The sequence below is a fragment of the Octodon degus genome, unplaced genomic scaffold (assembly GCF_000260255.1).
Source record: "Octodon degus isolate 3935 unplaced genomic scaffold, OctDeg1.0 scaffold00160, whole genome shotgun sequence".
NCBI lineage: Eukaryota > Metazoa > Chordata > Mammalia > Rodentia > Octodontidae > Octodon > Octodon degus.
In genome coordinates this window covers 4,875,546-4,886,303 of record NW_004524736.1, presented here as the reverse complement: position 1 = coordinate 4,886,303, position 10,758 = coordinate 4,875,546, and the positions used below count along the sequence as shown (strand labels likewise).

The 10,758-nt window shown below is 43.6% G+C and overlaps 1 non-coding gene across 1 annotated transcript; it reads right to left on the bottom strand.

Annotated features, from left to right (window-relative positions):
- Positions 1-600: 600 nt before the first annotated feature.
- Trnap-agg lies at positions 601-672 on the bottom strand. Its single transcript has one exon. It is a non-coding gene; the product is annotated as a tRNA-Pro (tRNA).
- Positions 673-10,758: the final 10,086 nt, after the last annotated feature.

Below are 10,758 nucleotides of genomic sequence, written 5' to 3'. Positions count from 1 at the left end.
CTGGCATGTGGTGCTGGGGGATTGAACCGCGGTCCCTGTGCTTTGCTAAGCTTGTTCTGAGTAGGTGCTTTAGACCACTGAGCCATCTCACCAGCCCCTAAGTGCATTACATTTTCTGATTTAATCTTCCCAGCAACACTCTGAGAAGTGTTATCATCCCCATGTTACCAAGGGGAAAACTGAGTTCTCAGGATTATAAACTTTAATCCTACCTTGCTTTTGGACCTTGGGTCCAGTGCACTTCATAGCATGGGTTTTACACACAGAGCTTGCCTCTTATTGACCTCCAGCTCAGTTGTCCTCCAACTTGTTCCCATCTGGTTCTCCCCTGAGGCCCCGAGGGCTGTCTTTGTGCATAATGACATACAGCCCCTTAGCCTGCTCTCCTCAGGCTCAGCCAGATGCTGTTCAGACCCTCCTGCCCAGTTTGCCTCTATGGAAATGATGGGGGTACAACAGGCCAGAGACTCTCTGGGAGGAAGCTTGTCCTCAGCTTCTTTTACTACATACTTCAAAGCCCTTTCTTCACCCAACTAGAAAAGACAGACACCATAGGTAGTGGTAAGCCAAGAAAGAACAGAAAAAACAAAAACAAAAACAGGGCTCGTCCGGGATTTGAACCCGGGACCTCTCGCACCCTAAGCGAGAATCATACCCCTAGACCAACGAGCCACTGGTAATTTCAGCTGGCCAGATGTGTCCTCTCTGCCACATCTTTATTAGCAGCAGCAGTCACTGCAGCAGTTTGTGGTTCCTTGGATCGGCCTCTCTTTTCGGCTGGCTCCCAGCCCAGGCTGGCAGTGCTCCAGCAGGCCTTGCTTCTGGGCTCGCTCCTGTTCCTACCCAGCCCTGGGCAGAGCCACACAGATACTCCTCTGCCCCAGGGTACTAAGTGGGGCCCATTCTTCTAAGCATAGTTGGGCGAAAGGGGTAGGGAAGGAGGCGACCCTGGCAACCACCACTGTTCTGGGCAACCCCAGGTCTGTGTGAGCCTGTCCGCAAGTCGTGGCAGCAAATTAAAAACTACCCTTCTTTCTTCATTCATGATCAGACAAGCAGAAAAAGTTTTCCAAATCCATTAGATTCCTAGGTGAAGGCCCAGAAAACTCCCAGTTCATCCTTAAAAAGGTGACATTTGCTAAGTCACTCCATTTCTGTGTCTTCCCAGGGGGAAAGGCAACACCTGCCCCTGCTGGCTTAAAGGTTGAGAGGTGAGAGGCTGTATGTGAATGCGCTCTGCAGACTGTAAAGTGCTGTAGCAAGGAAATGGGCTGTGACAGCAACACAAGGCAAGGAAAAGCCCCAACAGGAAAGTAGCCACTTAGTGCCTACTGTGGGCAGACAGAATGCTGTGCTTTGCAGATCCTTTAAACTTTATAATAACCTGGTGAGGTCTATGTCCCCTCTCTGTGACATAAAGAAGTTTGCCTAAATTCTGCTTTCATTTTGCATTTGTCTGAAACTTAAACTTGCCTAAATTCAGCTTGTTCACATTTGTCTCAATCTGAAGCCTGTTTTAAATGCAGCACACGGCTACCTAGCCTTTCTAGAAAATCAAAGATGGAAACACATCCTAAATATACCCAGACAGCCCCATCCCCAGCCTGACCTGCTTGTCCTGCCAGGGAAAGATTTGCCTACTGCATAAGGGTAGCCTGGTAGGGGTCCTTCTGGTGGGGCTAGCCCACAGCAAAAGAGTGAGGGATGAGATCACATCTCAGATTGTAGGGCCCTATAGGAGACCCCCGTGGGCTCAGCCTGGCTCTTTCTCTCTTGTGCCTCCACAGTGGCTGTTCCACACCCATCACATCAGTACCTGTCTTGCTCACTTCCAGGGGGCAGAGCCCCTCTTTGTGCTGGGGGCTCTATGGGGATGGGGACCTGCCTTGGTGGTCTTTGACTTTAACCCAACAGCTCACCCTTGGCAGTCCTACTGGCAGTGCAAACAATCCCCAAGAGCTTTATGTGTCTGGCCTGGGTAAACCCTTAGCCAGCTCATTCTCATTTAACCCTCGCACGACTGTTCTAGTTGGGGCTTTGCAGATGTCTATGGAGTGAATGAATGAGCAAATTAAAGTCTCAGGAGAGAGCACAAAAATATTAGCAGTGCATCAGCTATTCAGGTGGCACCTCTCGCTTGGCTCAGAGTAGAAAACATACACTTGGAGGAAACCTCCTACCTTCCTTCATTAAGGAGGCTTTCTGTGAGCCAGTACCTGCCTTGGACAGGTGAGAAAACGGCCCCCACATGCAGCAATGGATTGATTGGCCAGCATTCTTTTGTCACTAGGGCATATGTTATTATTTCCACCCAGGAGTGTCTCAACCAAGCAACTGGCTCTACTATCTATTTGTGGTCAGAGAGAGACACAACTGCACATCTATTCTTCAACCAAAGAGACTTTTTTTGGGTAGCTGTTTCTGATATTTAAACTGACTTTTAATAAAAGCATGCTCAATACGTCATTCCATTATCTCAGCACACATTCCCTAAATTGTTCCTCTCAGTGGGTGTGCCAGAGACTGATGTTGCTCAAAGCTATGGCTCAGAGGGAGCGTTTGCTGAAAATGTTTCAGAGCTGAGACTGAAGTTGGGTCCCAGCCAGTTTTCCCTTTGGAGGGTGCTGTTGAATTTGGGGCAAGATCTTTCTGCTTTGTGTGGCCTTATACAGCAGCATCCTGTCCTCTAAATACCAGTAATGCCTTCTCTGCTGTTGGGACAGCAATAAACACCCCCTGAACACTTTAAAATGTCTCAGTGGTGGAGGTTGTGTTGGAGGATCCTGAGCTTGGTGCAAATCCATCAGTACCTGCCTTCCATCTATTTCCAGGCTAAAATTACCGTGCCCTTGCTCCATGCAGTAGGACTCCAAGTTCTCCATCTTTTTGTCTGTCTCTGTATCAAAGAAGCCACAGCTGGAATTTTTGCTCCTCACTCTCCTCTGTGGCATGAGGATGCCTTTTCAGCAAGGCAAACCCTGGAATGACTCATTTTCACAACCTCATGCCAGCCCTTCCCTTGTCTCATGGCTTGTTGAGAGACCCTTACGGATCAGTACTCAACAGACTGAGTTGTCATAGCATATTTTCTCTAGCACAATCTCACTCCTCCACAGCAGAAAGACTAACACTGGTTACCTCTGAAAAAGGAAACGAGTAGCTGAAGGTGGGGAAGGAAACATTTTCCATCTTATATTCTTTTTTTACTTTTTCAAGTTTGGCCTCTGAAACAATGTATCTCTACATTCCACTCAGAATTATAAAGAATACTAAGAGAGAAAAAGCAATACTTAGAATAAGAAGAAATGAATTTCAGCCTCCAGGTAGCCCAGATCAGAGGAGCTCAGCAGAGAATCATATTTGACCCTCACCCTATTGTTTCTGGCTTCTGTACAATTTTTTTTTTTTTTTCCGGAACCAGGGATTGAACTCAGGCCCTTGTGGTTGCCACGCAAGCACTTATTCTACTGAACTATCTCCCTGGCCCCTGTACAATTTTTTTTTTTATTTTTATTTTCGGTCAGCTCAGCCCACCCTGAGTACGGCACATGGTGCAGAGGATCAAACTATGGTCCCCTACACCTAAGTTTGCCTAAGCAGGCGCTTTAGATGGCTGAGCTCTCTTGCCGGCCCTACACACTTTGAATTGTGCTTGGTGCTGTGCTGAGTCCCTAATGGAGGTCTGTGATAGATGCAGTCTTAGGAAGCTAGGTGATGTGTTCACTCAACACAAGCTATGTGGAGGGCATAGTTTACTGTATCCGACCAATGCTGGCTCTAAGAAGTCCCCAGGGACCAAGTCTTGTCGTCATATTCCCAACAACAGTTTGTTTGCACTGACTCTGGACACTTTGAATTATGTAAATGAGCAGCTTCTAGAAATTGTGTGAGTATGGGCAGGGGTGATCAATTCACAGTGGTGATCACTTCCATTCCTACTCTTTAACTTCTTGGTGGTGTTTCCTCTATTTTGCTCCTAGAGTCATGCTTTCTTTATCCTGTGTAGCCCTATAAACTTGCCTTATCTATTTCTGGGCAAGGAGGGGGTATGAAGAAACTACTAATGAGAATAGAGAGTGGGCAAAAACCAAACCAACCCTGAAGCTATTCATTTTTTCCAGGACTTTCTTTTTTTCTTTCCTTTGACTATTAGAATGATTGGAAAAATAAATTTCCTCTTGACTATTTTCCATTTTGTTCTGGGCATTTCGAAGTCTAAATCTAACTAAATCAGGGACTGCCAGCTGGAGGGGAGGGGTGTGGGAGGTCAGCCTCTCAGGACAATTCTGGTTATCATAACTGGGGTGGTAATGGAGATTTGCATCAAGCTGGGAGGACCAGGATGCCATTAAACACCCACAATGCACAGGGCGGTGACCATAGTAAGGAATTATCTGCCACCACTATTCTCTTGCTTGGTGGCAGCTCTGTAAAGTGAAGGTAAGCTGATTGGGGCTGGTGTTCTTGATCTTTAGGTTTTTAAGGCTGATTATTTTCTGCCTCAGTCTTATTTTCAGGGAAAGAGGGCTGTAATTATGCCAGAGCCTCTGGTTAGAGCCATTTGCAGAGGTAGGCACCTGGGCAGTGCTGCAGACAGCTGAGGGCAGCTTGTTCCATGCAGGTGAGGCTAACGCAGGGCCATGAGCCTTGCTCAGCTGCCTCTTGTTCTTGGAATGCAGGTCCTGCCTTGGCAATCTGGTGGAGCCAAAGTTGCCTTGCAGTTTCTGGACCCTTGGTCGGATCTCTTCCATAACCTCCAGGATCCCATGTGCGGGAAAGCATGTGTGGGGTTGCCCATGTGCCTGCACACAGGAAGGCTGGGCTCTCAGAAACAGTGGACTCATCTCTATCCAGCTCTGCTAGCACAGGATTCGAGGAACTCAACAGACACCCTGGTCATCCTGGGATAGGCTTTAGCCCACATGGGTGACAGAAGAGACTGTGAGGCCTGGAGAAGGCTGGTGGCTGGCAATACTGCAGGCCTCACTCAGACTGGGTGACCAGTGTAGCCAGGCCCTGTGAGACCCAGCTCACGTAGGGGACTGGCTAGTCCAATGGACTGACCATGGCACATGCACTTCCATAAATGTGAAGAAAGAAAAAGGATAGAATAGGAAGGAACCAGCTGGAGGTCACTAAAAAGAATCATGTCAAACCAACTCTGTTAATTTCCTTTTTAAGAACAATGGGTTTTTTTTTGCTCTAAATGCCCTAAGGGGTGGTTTGGCTGGCTGGTGTGTTGTGGGGATCGAACTACAGCAACCTGAGGCTGACAGCTTTGTGGAAGCAGCCACTTAAACAACTGAGCTAAGGCCAAGCCCCCCAAGAACAATGTTGATAAGGCCACTAAGATGACTTATCTGACAAGACCTAAAGCAGAGAGGATCTGCATTTTAGGGAAATATTTTACATATTTTTGGAAAAAAACAAATATTGACTGGCTAATAGTAGGGAGATGAAGAAATGACGGAAGAACAGTCCCCAAATGGAACAAGGGATGAAGCATTCAGAGGAGTGAGTGCCTCAGAGCTCTGACTCCGCTTTGTCTAATGCTCTCTATTCAGGGGAGGGAAAAGAAGTCTCTCTATGGAGGTGGTTTTCTCCCATATTAGTATATTCTTAGGGAATAAGATCATTTCTATCTTAACTTGTGCTGAGCCAATAATCTCTAACAGTCAGAAGGGCTTAGAGCTTTCCTCTGCTGCCTTGCCTGGAGTTGGTGTGAAACCAAAAGGAGAAGGCAAGCTGAGGGAAGAAGATTCCAGTGTTCCATGCTTCCTGTGCGGGTAGAGCATCTCTTAACAAATAATTGTGTTGAGGCTGAGGCTTCGTTTTTATCCTTCAGTGGAAAGGGGAACAGGAGAGCCAGTTATCTGATTGCTTGCTGTGAGACAACATCAGAGCCCAGGGTGGAAGAAAATCCACCAGCAGGGGCAGCCAGCGTGGATATGGACCTCAGAGGGTCAGTCAGACCCTGGGACTCATCCCCAGAATCTCCAAATACACATGCTCAGTTTTCCTTCTAACAAGCTCTTCCCTCCTTTGGAGGATTTGTGAGTTGTTTATTTAGGAAGTGGCTAGAGTTGAGATGTGAAGCCAGCACTCACAGGATCAGGCCAAGCTGGAATAACAGGACATATCCAATAAAATAAGGCTGTACTCCACTTGGCTGTGGGCCACAGGCACACTCATGTGGCCCAACCTATGAAAAAGATTGCTTTTATTGAGTGCGAATTCACCATGAGTCCACAACGTGCATGGCTGCCAAAAAACCCAGAGCAGGATTAGACACAGGATAGTGGCCACGACAAAGGAGTAGTCAGGGCTTGTTCTGGCCCTGCCCCAGCCTCTGCAGGTGGCAACAAGCAGCTCCATGAACCTCAGTTTCCTCATTGGCAAATTTCTTAGATTCTTCTGAAGTCCAAAATTCTGATTACTGTTAGAATGTATTGCCTCTTTTGTAGTAGTACCTAGGAAAGTACAAAATGCTGATGGTAGATGACACAGTAATTCCTCTAGTAAGTATATATCCAAAAGTAATGAAATTTGTAAGTCAAAGAGGTATATGTACTCCCATGTTTATTGTAGTCTAGTTAGGGAATCAATCCAAGTGTCCATTGATAGGCGAGTCGATAAGGAGAACGTGACATAGATACATAATGAGATATTGTTCTACCATAAAAAAATAAATAAAATCCTGTAGTTTGCAGCAACACAGATGGGCCTGGAAGACATTACATTAAGTGAAATAAACCAGGCATAGAAAGAGAAATACCACATTCTCACCCATGTAGGAAAGCTAAGCGACCTGATCTTACACAAGTAGAGAGTAAAATAGTAGTTATCAGAGGGCAGAAAAGGTAGGCAGAAGTGGAGATAGAGAAGGCTGGAAAGCAGGCATAAAAATAGAGTTAGATAGAAGACGGTATAGTACAGAAGGGAGACTGTGGTTAATAATGATTTGTTATAAATTCAGAATAGCAAGGAGAGGATTTTGAACATTTCCAACACAGAGAATTAGTGATTAGTGATGGGTTTGCTAGTTACCATCCATTTATCATTACACATTGTGTACATGTATGGAGATGATGTGCTGTATCCCATGAATATGTACAATTATGATCTAACTGTGAACATTTTTATTTATTTTTATTTTTATGGCAGAATCAGGGATTGAACTCAGGCCCTTGTACTTGCCAGGCAAGCACTTATTCTCCTGAGCTATCTCCCCAGCCTCCATGAACATTTTTATTTTATTTATTTATTTATTTATTTATTTTTGCTGTCCTTATTTTATTTGAAACAGCCCTTGCAGTTTGGGCTGGCCTTGAATTCAATATATAACCTAGGCTGGCCTCAGATTTGAGATGATCCTTGTGCCCCAACCTGTGTCACAACACCCAGCTCCATACTGTCTTTTGAAATGTGAAATACTCCATCTGGGTCACTGGAGCTGATTCTCGGAGGGGTGGAGGTAGGAGAGGTGTCCATAGGCCCATCTCTTTCTTGTGCATGCAGGTTTAGTATGCCATGCCAAACTGAAACATAAGTGCTCCTCTTATTTCAAAATTAACCATTGGATTGCTCAGTGGTAGAGTGCTTACTTAGCAAGTATTAGACTCTGGCTTCAATTTCCAGCAAAGAGAAGAGGTTGACTTTTGGCTCATTATTTCAGAGGTTTCAGTCCATGGCTGCCAGCTCCATGGCTGTTCTGCATTCCTTTATGCAAAAGGCATTTTATTCCATCACTAAGGAGTTGCCAAAATCCTAAGTGTCAGCATTGTTGAAAAGTCCAAGTTCCAAGTCTCCTCTGAGATTTAAGGCAAAGTCTTAGCTGTGAACCCCCTCTACCCATGTAGTAAAAGCGCCTCAGTATTATTTCCACTTGCCCAGAGATAATCCACCAGAAATCAAATGTTTTAAATGCTTAAGCCACAGGGAGAGAAGCCACTGTATGCTTCTGCGCACCCACCTAACCAGCTCTCCATGGAGTTCACTTCGCGGACTCATCGCACTTATGCCCACCCTCCAACTAGGAGAGTCCCATGCCTGGACGCGAAGCGAGAGTGCCTTCGACCCGGCCGGCGCCTGTACCTCCTGTAAGGGTCACAGGACCACCCCCCACCCATGAACATTTTTAAAAAGGGTTTCAGTGTAGCCTAGTGATAAAGAACTTGCCTGGTATGGGAGAGAGTCAGGGTTCCATCACCAACATAAACAAACAAAACAAACCATAAAGGTGATGGTGGGTGAATCCCTGTCTGTGTGTGGGAGGTGCCCTACAGGACAGAATTCTGTATTCAGTTTTGCTTTAGGTTTCACTGATTTATCTTTTCTTTTTTCTTGTTTTTTTTAGACAGGATCTTGTTGTGCAGTTCAGGCTGCCCTTGAGCTCACCTTGTAGCCTAAGCTGGCGTTGAACTTGCAGCCATCCTCCTGCCGATTTCTCTATTCTTTATTCATTTTTATTTTCATTGTTTTCTTCTCTTACCTTTTGTTTATTTTGGAATTATTTATTTTTTTCTGGACTGGGAATTAAACCCAAGCTCTTGCACATGCTAAGCACGTGTTCTGCTACTGACCTAAACCCTCATCCTTATTTTGAGTTTACTTTTCTCCTGCTTAAAGTGAAAGATCAAATTTTTTTTTCTTTTTTTTTTTGTGTGGGGTGTGCTGGGGTAAAGTTAAAATTTTAGACATTTCTTCTCTCCTACTATACATATTTAAATAAATATTTAAAGCTATAATTTAAAGCTATAAAAATTAAATATTTATTAATAAATATTTAAAGCTATATTTTCCTGCTAAACACTATTTTAGCAGCATCTCCCAAATCTTGAAATACTGTTTTTTATTGTTCTTTAGCCCTTTTTTGACCCACAGGAGTATATAGTTGCTTTATAAGAGTCTGGGGACCTTTCAGATATCTTTTTACTGTTCAGTCTTCAAGATCACGGATTCGTTCTTATGTTTTCCAACCTACTACTGAACTCTCCACTGTACACACTGCACTTTTCAATTCTGGAATTTTCATCTGGTTCTCTTTTATTCTTTCCATTTTTCTGTTAATTCATGATGATCATTTTTTCCCCTTTTAGTCCTTAAAGATACTTATAATAGCTGGTTTTTGTTTTGTTTTGTTTTTTTCTTTCAGTACAGGGTCTGCAGGGTCTATAGGTTCTCACTACGTAGATTGGACTCCTAGTGATTTTTCTGTTTACAACCTCCCAAGTGCTGGGATTACAGGTGTGCACCACCATGCCCAGTCTCAATTGCTGTTTTAGCATGCCCTGGGGGCAGGGCCAGCACAGCAGGCCTGGGGATCGAACCCAGGCTGCTGAGTCTGCCTAAGCAGGTGCTTTAATCTGCTGAGCTATATGGCCAGCCCTATAATAGCTGTTTAAATTCCTTTCTGCTGGCACCAATTTCTTTGTCATCTTAGGGTCTATTTCTATTTACTGCTTTTTTCTTTTGGCTGTGCCTCACATTTTCCTACAGATTTTTGTTTCCTTGTTCACTTGCCTCTTAGTTTTTTTATAGTATAGTAGCCATTGTAGATAGTACATGTCAGATTGTATTGTTATCTTCCAGTGAGGAATGTTGATTTTATTTTGTGAGTTAGTTACCTTAATATTTTAAATTTATTTTTGTTTTTTGGTTGAGATAGGGTATCAATATGCTGTTCAGGTTGTCCTTAAGCTCACTAGATACATCAGGATGGCCTTAATGTCATGGAGATCTTCCTGCCTCTGCACTATTATACATCTGAGATTACAGATATATTCTCTCACACCTAGCTTGGTCACCTTGAGCTTGTGGAGGCTTAGTTTCATCCTTCACAGTATGTGTCAGTTTTTGGTTTTGCCCTTAATCTCAGAGTAAATTTTTTTCTTAAAAATATACATTTTAATGGATAAAATCCAATTGAAAACTCTTTGTTACAACAATGGCAAAATTGACTATATGCAGCAAACTGTCAAGTACAAGCTAGTGGGAAGAAGACAAAAAAAGTCTGGTTCTGGGACCATATTATCTTACAATTATTAAAAACAAAACTCCTAGTCCTGAGTTCAATCCCCGGTACCACAGAAAAAAAAAAAAAAAAAAAAAAAAAAGGTACAAAGATACTGAGCCTACTGGCATATAAGAAATACCATTTAATTCACCTATAAATGTAACCTGGGTAAAATAAATAATTTATCACCCAATTTGACTAAAAGACAATATTATATTTCTATTTTATTGATTATAAGAATATGAAGAATTATGTGAGTACAACACTCTTTTTCTTTTGTGGTATTGGGGAACTAACTCAGGACTTTGTGCTTGCCAGATAGGTGCTTATGCCGCTGAGCTACCTCTCCAGCCCACAACATTCATTCTTAAAAGTGAATCTACATTATATTTACTCCAAAGATCTAATTTAAGAGTGAGTTTACTATTTTTATATTTAAAGTATTTCATCTGGTTTGTATGGAGAGCTGATCACACTCCTGATCTTATGGTTGAGCTTACAGAAAAGGATTAAATAAAAACAATATGCAAATATGAGTTGTGATGGGTTCAGGAAAGGTAGAACTCTCTTGGAGCTATGACAAAGATTTCTCTGGATTGCCTGTATGTATTGGCTCCTTCAAAATTCAGTGGAAGAGGCCAGGGAGATGGCTCAGTTGAATAAGCACGTGCCTGGCAAGCCCAAGGGCCTGAGTTCAATTCAATCCCCTGTTCCCACCAAAAAAAAAAAAAAAAAAAAAAAAA